Consider the following 10,750-nt stretch of genomic DNA (forward strand, 5'->3'; position numbering starts at 1 on the left):
GATAAATTGGTTAGTCTCTAAGGTGCCACCAGTACTCCTTTTCTTTCTACTATATACACTAATTGTGCATATATAATCAAGTGCTAAAATTAAAAGATACATGAACTCAATAGTTGAAATTTCATAGCACTTTTGTCTTTAAATACCTGATATCTCTCACACAGAGAAAGCTAATTCGGATGCTAAAAATATCATTGTTTACACTTGTTAATCACCATTAGCAAGATGATTTTCCTAATGCCTTAGGCAATATAGTAACAAGGTGCAGTTGCTTCAGTCAGAATGGTATGTTAGTGATTTTTAAGGACTTAATGAGATCAAGTAATTGACTAGTGAAGCTAAAAATTTTACCTTCAATTAAACAATCAACAGCTCCGTACATCAACATAATCGTTTTACCCCCTCCACCTACCTACTGTCAGATCAATATGTGGGCAGCTGTTGTCTAAGAAACCACTTCCACTGGGCTTCTACACCAGCACTCAGGATCCATTTTTAAAGCATTTATTCAATTAGTCTGGTGTAATTTGCAAATAATGGAAAGTATGCAGTAATGCAGATGCCATAAGCAACTAAGGAAAAATAAAACCTTGCTTCACTACGTTTAACATCACTATTTATCCTATAATTGCATTTGTCTTGGCGCAATTGACATACAATTTTAACACTTTACATTTTAAAATATGGTTGGGTTTGTGGTGCTAGAAATATTGATTACATGTATAGGAAATAAGATCAGTCTAATGAATCATGCAATTTATAAAGGGTCTGTACAGTGGAAGACAAAATACTGTTCAAATAAATTGCAGAAAAGCAGTGTAGTAAGTCAACAACCAATTTAAATTAGGCTACCTTATTATGTAGTAATCTCACTTTGGAGGGTGCAGTGATGATGTAAAGCATCCATTTGTTGAAGCAATGGGAGCCATTACTATTTCTAAATAAACAAACTTGTAGCTAAACATTTCTATATTGATATATACTAAATTCAAAAGAGTTCTAATCTCATCGCAGAAGGAGGTGTTAGGTGCATGAATCCCCTGTGTATCAAGGAAAATTGTTTCCAAAGTCTGTAGGTGAAGAAAATTGGTGGCCTTTTTTTTTTAGTAAATTAGCCAGTTTGTGGTTAAAAGAACATTGCAAATTTGCAAACACAGTAAAAGTAAGAACAGAATCCAGTTCCCTCACCCATAGATCTGTTGCCTGTGCAGGGGAAACAGGTGTAAAGAATAATAGAAATCTAAGTATCTCCCAAGTAATCACACATGAGTGCTGAGAGCACTGTGACCAGTATTTTGATTGTTTCCTTGTGCTCCATGTTATACATCATTTGCAAAACTGGCTACAATCTAGGATTCCCTTAGCTCTGCAGACAGGGTTTGAGAGAGAACGATTTGACTAGTAAGATAAGATCCATTGAGAAGAGTTGCCAGAGCTACTGTGATTCCTGATATGAGAGCATAGGCCTTGCTGCTGGGGCGGTGTTACATTCCCCGGGTTAGATTTCGCCACCATCTTTACTGACAGCCAGCAATCCCGTACCTCGCAGATAGTCCCATTGGTTTCAGTGGGGCCATTGGTAAAGGAAGGTACCAGTGTTGGTAAGAGTGGCAGGACCTGACACTGTGTCTTTCCTTTTGCTGTTGCGGTGTTTGGGTTGTGCCTGTGTGTTGTCTTTTATGGTATGGGAGGGAGGGAGCTGTGAACAATGTACTGGGTATTTGTAGGTTTCAGAGTACCAGCTGTGTTAGTCTGTATCCGCAAAAGGAAAAGGAGGACTTGTGGCACCTTAGAGACTAACACATTTATTTCATTTTCTCTGTGTATATAATAAAAACCCCCTACTGTATTTTCCACTGCATGCATCCCATGAAGTGAGCTGTAGCTCAGGAAAGCTTATGCTCGAATAAATGTGTTAGTCTCTAAGGTGCCACAAGTACTCCTTTTCTTTTTGGGTATCTGTAGGAATTGTGACCTTGATAAAGCATTTGACCCAAGTGACTAGTGATCTGAGGTGCCTCAATTCTTTGATACCCAGCTAGATTAACCATCATGAGACTGACTTTCAGAAAGTGCTGTCCAACCACCCACCCCCATTAAACAGATTTCAGTAAGATGTCCGGACCTGCGCAGCCTAAAATGTAAGCACCAGTCTAGGGGGAATGTAGGCTGAATCGTTCTTAAAGACTTCGATGAAGCCTGACTATCAGAACTTCTCAGTGCGGAAAACAGCTTCCTTCTCATTTCACAGCGCCGGAGTTTGCCACCCTTTCTCCCGGTGAGTAATCTTGTCTTCAGGGGGATGGCTCCCAGGCTAGCGAAAGGTGCTACTCAGTAACGGTGGTCAGATCAGGCCCAAAGAGAGCAGCTGTCCCCTTGCTCCAAGGTGATATTATAAAGTGTCTTTCACTCCTGGTAGAACATTGATACGGTTTCTTTCTGCTGATGTTTGTCCGGACAGAGGAGTCCTTCCCATACCTGTTATTTGCTGCGGTGCGCGACTTGGGCCAATGCCGACTAACCGAGCTGGGCTCAGACGTGCTCTGCTGGGGGGAGCACCCTCCCCTCCCCAGTACAAGGAGCCCGCAGAGCGGCTGCTCACTGGTGCGGCTTCAGTTTCAGCTTCCCTGGCAACCGATGCCGTCTACCTGCTGGGTGTGGCTTCGGCCAGTAGAGTGACGCGTTCACGGTTCTTCCTTCAAATCGTCCTAATGGTGCTTTGAATGAAGCCCGGTTCACTTCCGCCCTACAGCAAGCAAGGCTTGTGGAGACCCCTACACAACCTCCCTGCATCATGCCTCAAGCCCTGAGCACAGGAGAGAAGCGCTTCTCTGTTGCCTGTCAGGCTTTCAATATCCAGGAGAAAGACGGGACTTGCCAGTGCTTTGTCTGACCTTATTAATTTTTCCCTAAGAGACCTGGTAATAAAGACTATTGCTAATCACACCTGTCTCAACTGCTTCTGGTCGGAGGAGACCTGTGCTAAATTGGAGCCTTGTTGGCTGGGCTAGAAGCCTTGCACCTCTTGCGTAAAAAAGGAAGTGGCGGACTGGCCTAGGCAAAGGGGAAGAGGTGGGTCGTGAGGGAAGAGGAAGAGGTGAGGACAACCTATTGTCCTCAGCCGAGTAACTACACAAAGTTTTTCTGATCGTTTGGAATACTGTCATACGGGGTAGGGCAAAATCCTGATCTGTGCTGAAGCGCTTGTAATCAAGTGTGGATGTTCCTCAGGGGGAGAACTCGAGCAGAATGTCTAGAATGGGATAAAGGGTGGGTTTCAGAAAGGTGTTAGCTAACCTGGCTTCACTGGCACATTTTAAAATCCTGTGTCACTAGCACAAGTTGTATTCTAAAAAATCTTAGCTAACAGATATCAGCTAACTCCCTGAAAAATCCAGTTATCCTCGTCTAGACAAACCCTAACGCCTAACCTTTTAAATTAGCGCTCATGGAAGGTGCTGAAGTGACATCCCGAGACAATTGTAAAATACAAACAGCGGTAGGAGCTTCTCCCCATTGGCCTAACAATGTTCTTAATGCCAGACCTGTAGGGAAAACCTCTAATCCCCTGTCTAGACTAGGGGGAAAGGTCCTTTTTCCAAAGGTGTTCAATAAGAGAAGGAGGAACCATGAAGGTCTCCTCAGCCATCTCTAGACTAAGAAGGGATGTAATGAATGTTTAAGAGAGACCTTAATTATGTGCATTTAGAGGGGAAATCTGCCCAGACAGATGCAGGACAAAGGCATTTCTAATATAAAACATAACTTACTACATCAGCTGAAAAATAAAGATGCCCCACTTGCCATTATTTATACAGCTGGTGTTTATTCATTAAGGACTTGACTCTACACCAGTTTGTAAATCGGGAGTAACTCCGTCCAAAGTAGTGGATTACACCAGAGTAAAACTGGTATGAGTGAGACCAGAATCACTAGCTAATGTACATCCAGGAAACACATACCAGGGGGAATTCCTGACATCCTGCCCAAAGCTTGAAGACATCCATAGACTTCCCTAGAGCTGATGCTATTGCCAGACACGAACTCTTCCTTAGATACTGTAGTAATTCAAAACCAGGTTCTGCGTACCTGGACTAAAAAGAGGCTTAGGTGAAGTGGTACCTCGTTACTCCTGGTGAGATGGGAGAACCGGACCTATGAGCTGTACTTTGCTTCCTTGTTCAGTTTTGTTATAAAACTGTTATTAGAAGTGATTAATTGTTCCTGCGTTTGCTGGCTTGCCAACTCATAAAATCAATGCATACAGGCACAGAACAAACCGGTTGGCTGTTAGGGAATGTGCACGTTCCAAAAACAGAGTAAAACTGTGGTTCAAGAAAATAAAACCGAGTGCCCAGAATAACAGGCCTGGGGAGCAAGTAAAGCAGCCGGCCAGGAGGACCCCGTTAGAGTTCTGCACTCCCAGAGCTGTAGAGTGTTTTCCCTTCCATAGATTAAGAGGGGGTGCGCGGTGACTAAACAGAATCTGGTGTCCTTATGCTGAAAGCTGGACAGATTTGTCACTCCTTTGAAAGTGCATGATTGTATTTTGACCACGAGGGACGCCTGTTGCTGGGAGATCATGCAGTCTCCATAATACCACCTTTTCGCCAAGTGAAATAATGAAAAATCCCCAAAACTTCCTTGTCAGGTACGTAAAAAGAAAAGGAGTACTTGTGGCACCTTAGAGACTAACCAGTTTATTTGAGCATGAGCTTTCGTGAGCTACAGCTCACTTCAGGTACGGTAGTTGGGTTGGACTGGCTGGGAATACCCTACAGCGTTTGCAATCTTTAAAAATGAGTGTTGTTTAAGGAGTCAAAGTACACTATCCAGCAAGATCAATACTCTATTAGGCTAGAAAGTGTTCTGAATATCAAAGGACAACGAACCTAATGACTAAAAATATAAGTACCTGACCGAGAGGATTAATCACACACTGTCATGGTGAAATTGGTGCAATTCTTCCAATCATTAACGTTTTGCTTACAAAAATGTGCTTTTGTTTGTTTTCCTGCTAAATGATAACCGTTTTCAAGTTGAATCTCCTGATAAAAGAGTCGAAAACAAGACGAGAGTTGTGTTGTAAAGGTCATACGTGCTGATTCAACATGAAATAGCCAACATGCAAACAAATAAAAAAAAAATAGTGTGGACAGTAAGGGACTCAGACATTCACAAAAGATGTAAGGCGTTTTTACCCGAAGAGAAATGACTGAATATAGATCAGATTGCTCAAATAACGCAGTTTGTTAACAAATGCAATTCCTGTTGCTAATCTCCAGTTTAGAGGGTTATGTTAGACAAATCTGCCGTGAATTGTCTGGATATAAGCTTAGGAAACTGTCTTTTAAATGTAGGGAGGCAGGTGGGTGAGGAAATATCTTTTATTGGACCAACTTCTGTTGCTCTGAAAGCGACCCGCTTTCGAGCTACACAGCTCTGCGTGTAGAAACTGTTGCCCTCGTGAGAAACATTGTAACTCATTTTAATTGCCCTTGACATTGTAGCAGAATGTTCTTGTCTCCTGGCATTTGTAAACCATCTATTTGTAACGTTAGTTTAACTCCCACCCTTCCAAAAATATTGAATGGCACACGGGGGGGCTAAGCGGGGCATATTTAGATCTAAGGTCGGCTAATAGCTGCATTGCCACTTGCTCAGAAACGTCTGACCTATCCGTACATGACTGACCACCTTCGGTCATAACGAGCAGCTCTGCTTTCGCTCAATAGCCTGTGTGAAAGCGCAGGTCTGTGTGGCATCCGATTTCACGATTATCGTTTAGAAAATGTCTTTAACGCAATGTATCGCCTCACCTGCCTCAGGGCTGGTATTCACCGAGTCCGGTTTTCTGTTATAAAAACGCACCGTGTCTGTTGAGAACAATAAGACACAGCCGTGTGCCAAACACTGTTACAGTACCGCCCGGGGACGCCCAGCCGTATGCACTCGCACTCGCGGGCGGGCTGCGTGCCACCATCTCGCAGTGTCAATCTGCGCAGGGCTTTCCAGCACCAAGCCCGCTCCAGGTTGGTGTAACTCACTCAGGGCTTGCTGCTTTTTCGAGAGACAGGTCGTTTGAAAAGCCCGCACCCCTGCTTCTGGGCCGGACCCTGCAGCCTTTACTGGCATCGAGATTCTGTCTTTATGGGCTGCAAGATCGGGCCCCTTGGACACCGCGGGAAAACACACTAACACAATTCATGTGCTTCATACATGAAGCCAGACTTCGTGCTTCGCCGTGATGTGTTCTCGACTGAGACAAGCCATCCAAAATAAGTCTTGCACAAAGTCCTCATGTCCGAATAGCCTGGCCACTACTTCAGCTCTAGCATTACAAATTGATCGGCCTCTCGTTTGTTTCCATTTCTCTAGTCAAAATGGGGGCTGTATTTAAATCTGATGCAGAGGCAAGAAGGGGAACGTGAAGGCACTGTGTCCCCCTGCTTGGATGAATTCCGACTATATAACGGAAACCTGTATATTTTGTATTCGCTCTCTGCTGGCAGAGTCAGGGACAGTTGTCACTAAAAGGCGATCACATATGCCACCGGAGGATTTCACATCTCAGTACCCTGTTTGCTTTGCTGCATTAAACTATCGGAAAAGTGCTTAACTTTTCCGTTGCAAAGTGTATTCCGGGATTTTAATATTCACCTCTACTTGGCAGCACTGCCGCTACTTGTATTTTATCTTTTTATGTTCTTAAAAACCAGCAGAAACCAAGTGCAAATATAGGTACATTTAGCTCATTGCTGGAAAGAAAGAAAGAAAGAAAGAAAGAAAGAAAGAAAGAAAGAAAGAAAGAAAGAAAGAAAGAAAGAAAGAAAGAAAGAACTAGCTATCTTTTTGGATAAATAGAAAAATATTTATATTTTAAAATTCCCTGCTGTAGTTTCCGAGGATGTAGAAATAGCTGCTATAGGAACTTGCATATTTCTTTAACGATTGACACTAAAACCTCCTTATTCAGATTCCATTGGGTGAACAACTTTAAAAAATCAAAAACAAGGGCAAGTAAATTTAAGCAGACAAATGAATCCGTTTTGCTCAAAGAATTAATCTGTTTAGACGTCATGTACAGATCGGTGTCTGATAAATCTGCTGCACGGGTTTATGCTCTCTCCAGTAAAACGACAACCTATCTCTGAAACAGTCTTTGCCTCGCATCAAGAGCCTCTATGCCAGAGAGCTCCTAACTGAGCAGGAAGGAGTGTGGCGCTAATAGGGTGGCTTATTGTAGAGAGAAAATGTGGGCTCCGCGCTAATCGCCCAAAGGCTGGAGCGTGCCCAAAATCGTGATGCGTTTGGGACGAGCCGCTGCATCGGCTGCTCTCCGTTCTGGCTTGTGTTTTGTAGCCTTTAGCAGCCTTGCTCCCTCGCTGCCAAGCTCCTGGGGTAAGTAGCTGATTTCTGGGTGTTAACGGATTTGGTTTCTGTACGGAGGAAATACACTGGATTCGGCCGTGCAATTTGTATTATGGATACAGATCTCAACCCCCAAAGGATCTTGTAGAAATGTAATCCCCCACGCGTGTCACATCATAGCTTAGCCGTGTGTGAAGGCTTACAGGAGGTATTACACAGACGAAATAAATGGAAACCTCTGTCTCCATAGCCAACCACTATTTCCTTAGCAAAGCTCTGTTACTAAACTTAGCGCTGTTTGGTGATGTATGCTGTGCACACACACCGGGAATAAAAAGGGCGAAAGGTGTGTATGTGCGTGTTTTAGACTCTTGGTATAATCAGGTTACAACGATGACATTCATTCAGGGGGGGCTTTCGAAAGGTGGCATAAATTACGCAGCATACCTGGCATTCAGTAGGTGAGGAAAACAGGAGCACCCTACAAGCAGAGGCGAATGTAGCAAACCACTGAATTTCACCCAGATATGTCCATCGATTTCCACCCACGAACACCAGGCCTGAAGTTTGCCCACTAAAATTCTGCTCTCAGTTATGTGCAGCCCGAATGAATTCAGTGGGGACGGTGTGAAGGTTTTCTGGTGCAGAGCAGAATTTGTCCCACTGAGGACACCTACAGAACGCAGTAACGGCTGTAAAGGAACTGTGCATTCAATACTAAAATAAATCAAAGTGCCGCGTTCAAGACCTACCTCTTGGATGAATTCCCCTGAACCCTGGCAAAGCAGAGCAGGCGCCTATAATAATCTCTTCTGTCCCATTCTTTCTGTTTTACAAGAATAGATTCTCTGGTTGTCCCGGTGCTACATGCAGCTGTACTGGAATCAAGCCACTGTCTGTTGTCTGTTACCCTGGTGTAAATCAATATGGAGTTACACCGGATTTACACCAGCATAAGGGGCATCCCACACAGCAGCTGTTACTGAAGAGAGAAATATTTGGACACCCTTGCTTAGATGCTACGGTGATGGTCACGAGAGAAAAAACTAATATAAGGTAGGACTGCCTCGTCTTTCTGTCTAGAGGCACAGTCTGCCCACGGTGAAGACTAACAGCATCTGGAGTTAGTTCCTGGGCATTCTAGTCCCTCAGTACTTTACTTGGGGAGAGTCCCATTGACTTCTGTGGGCTTCTCGCCCGAGTAAGGCTAGAGAGATCCAGCCGCTGGAGTCTGCAGGGGACACACAGAGAGAAGTCCTTTCTCCCAGCCGCAGCCCCTGCCCTGTCACTGCCTTGTGCTAACGGAAGAAAAGGACAAATCTGCAGCCTACAACAATCCTGTATTCTCTTAATCCAAATTACTTCTGAGAAAGGCTTTTGTTTTCAGAGGTAATTTCCTTTCTGGTGTTGCACAGCTGTAGAGAAAACAATCCCTCCCACGTACACTCTCCCACGCATGCACCCCGCACGGAAAATGTCTGATTGCAACCCTCGCCCCTAATTGTACTGTGGGGCTGCCAAGGTAAAAGAATGTTTACTAGGCAGCCTCCACGTAATTGCAGAAGGGAGGAAAACTGCCCAGGACATGTCCCAGCACACATATAAACTGGGCTGAAGTGTTAACCAAAGGTAACTGGGAGTTCCCAGGAGCGGAGATGTATATAGCAGGCTCTCTGAAAACAGGCGAGATGCCGCACCGGGGCGTGTTTATATTCACTGCAAAGTATTGCACCCGCATACCCGCGCACCCAGAACGCCCACTGAAGTAAATAAAGCAGGAACGGGCCCCTTTCTGATGAGACTTTAGGGAACTAAGAAACCCAGGGCAGCCAGCAAGCACAGCCAGAGCTTCATCCTGTTCCCATCTTTCTCAGGGCACACGGCACTTTCTTATACCGGAGAAGGAGGTCTCTCCAACGGTGGCCCTTTCGGAAATTTCCCTTCTCGCCACAAGAAGGTAACTAGTGCAAAGGGCCAGATTCTGCCGTCTGTAGTCCGACAACTGGGAGACTCCCTGGAGCACACAGTTGTTTGCATAGTAAGAGTCTTAACTGAGCCCGAAAACGCCTTCGCAGCTGCCATTTCTTCCTCAGCTCTCTGCCTTTGCCTCTGGCAGTAGCCCTGTGTCTCTGCCGATGCATTCTGAATCCTGTCTGGAGCAACCACCTTCAGGCTGTGGTCCCTGCAACATTTCACCCCCCGACGCCTCCCACCACAAACCCATGAACCCCTGCAGTGACCCGCATTCGCAGCCAGTTTGGCTGTGTCCGCCAGCCACCCACGCCTGCTAACGAGGGCTCCCTCGGCTTGAGGAGCCAGCAGGATGCTCAGTCGTTAGTAACCCCTCTTCACAGACCTGTTTGAGGAGCTGTGTCTCAGTGCCCCGTTTCCACGAGTTCTTTTGGCTCCTCCTGCTCAGGGTTGCTAAGGAGAAACCCCCGAGGCCTGACCCAGGGGCTTACCGCAGACTTTGGTCTGGAGGGCAGGGGTAGAGATCGATCCTACTCCAGATCCTCGGAATAGACTGGAGATAATAATAGGAGCAATAACACATCACTTAATATAGAGGAGGCACAAAGCTGCAGAGTCTGGTGTAAGAGAGACAACGGCTGGGGAATGCGCGGCGCTCTCAAATGTGGCAGGCATTATCATATTATATTGACGTTTACCATTATTGTCCTTGGGCCCAACCCTCTCCCATCCCCGTTTCCTCCCAGCAGTTTACTCTCTTCGCTCTCCTTTATTCCCTGGGGCTCCTGTTCCCAGAAGGCTCGCCTGATTTCGGAGAATGGCGGCTAAGATAAATAACCATTATTGACTCAGGTAGGTCAATGGCAGCCAGAGCTGGGCAGCGCCAGGGAAATCAATATCCCCCTCCCCAGGGAGCCACAAAGGTTTTCATTTTTAATCCACCCCACGTTCACTTTGATTTAAGTTTCCCTTTTTCTTCCTCTCTCCAAATACTTGGATCACTTAAGAGCTCCCTGTAAACCTTTACAACAGGACTGACACAGGTCAACCCCCCCCCCCCTTCTCTCGGTGGTTAATGTTCCACCTCGCTCTGTATTCCGGTGGGCAGGGGGCATGGTATTTTTTACTGTCTGTATAAAACACAAGGGCGGAGCTGCAGGCTGTAATAGAAAAGTAATCCCAAATTCAACGGAGAAGTTCTGAGCATGGAGCTGCTCAGAATCCTCTAAAGCCAGGAAGTCAATTTCCCGACCCATCCCACCAATAAACTCGGAAGGAAACTTGCTTTCCCCTCAACCCCCTGAGTTGTATGAGAGGCTGGAAATGGAGTCGGTTAAAGGCTTTTTGGAAAAGTAACATAAATTCTATTGCAAACATGCGTGTTTCAAAGAAGTGACTGTCCAATATC

Source organism: Chelonia mydas, chromosome 7 (assembly GCF_015237465.2).
Source record: "Chelonia mydas isolate rCheMyd1 chromosome 7, rCheMyd1.pri.v2, whole genome shotgun sequence".
Taxonomy (NCBI): domain Eukaryota; kingdom Metazoa; phylum Chordata; order Testudines; family Cheloniidae; genus Chelonia; species Chelonia mydas.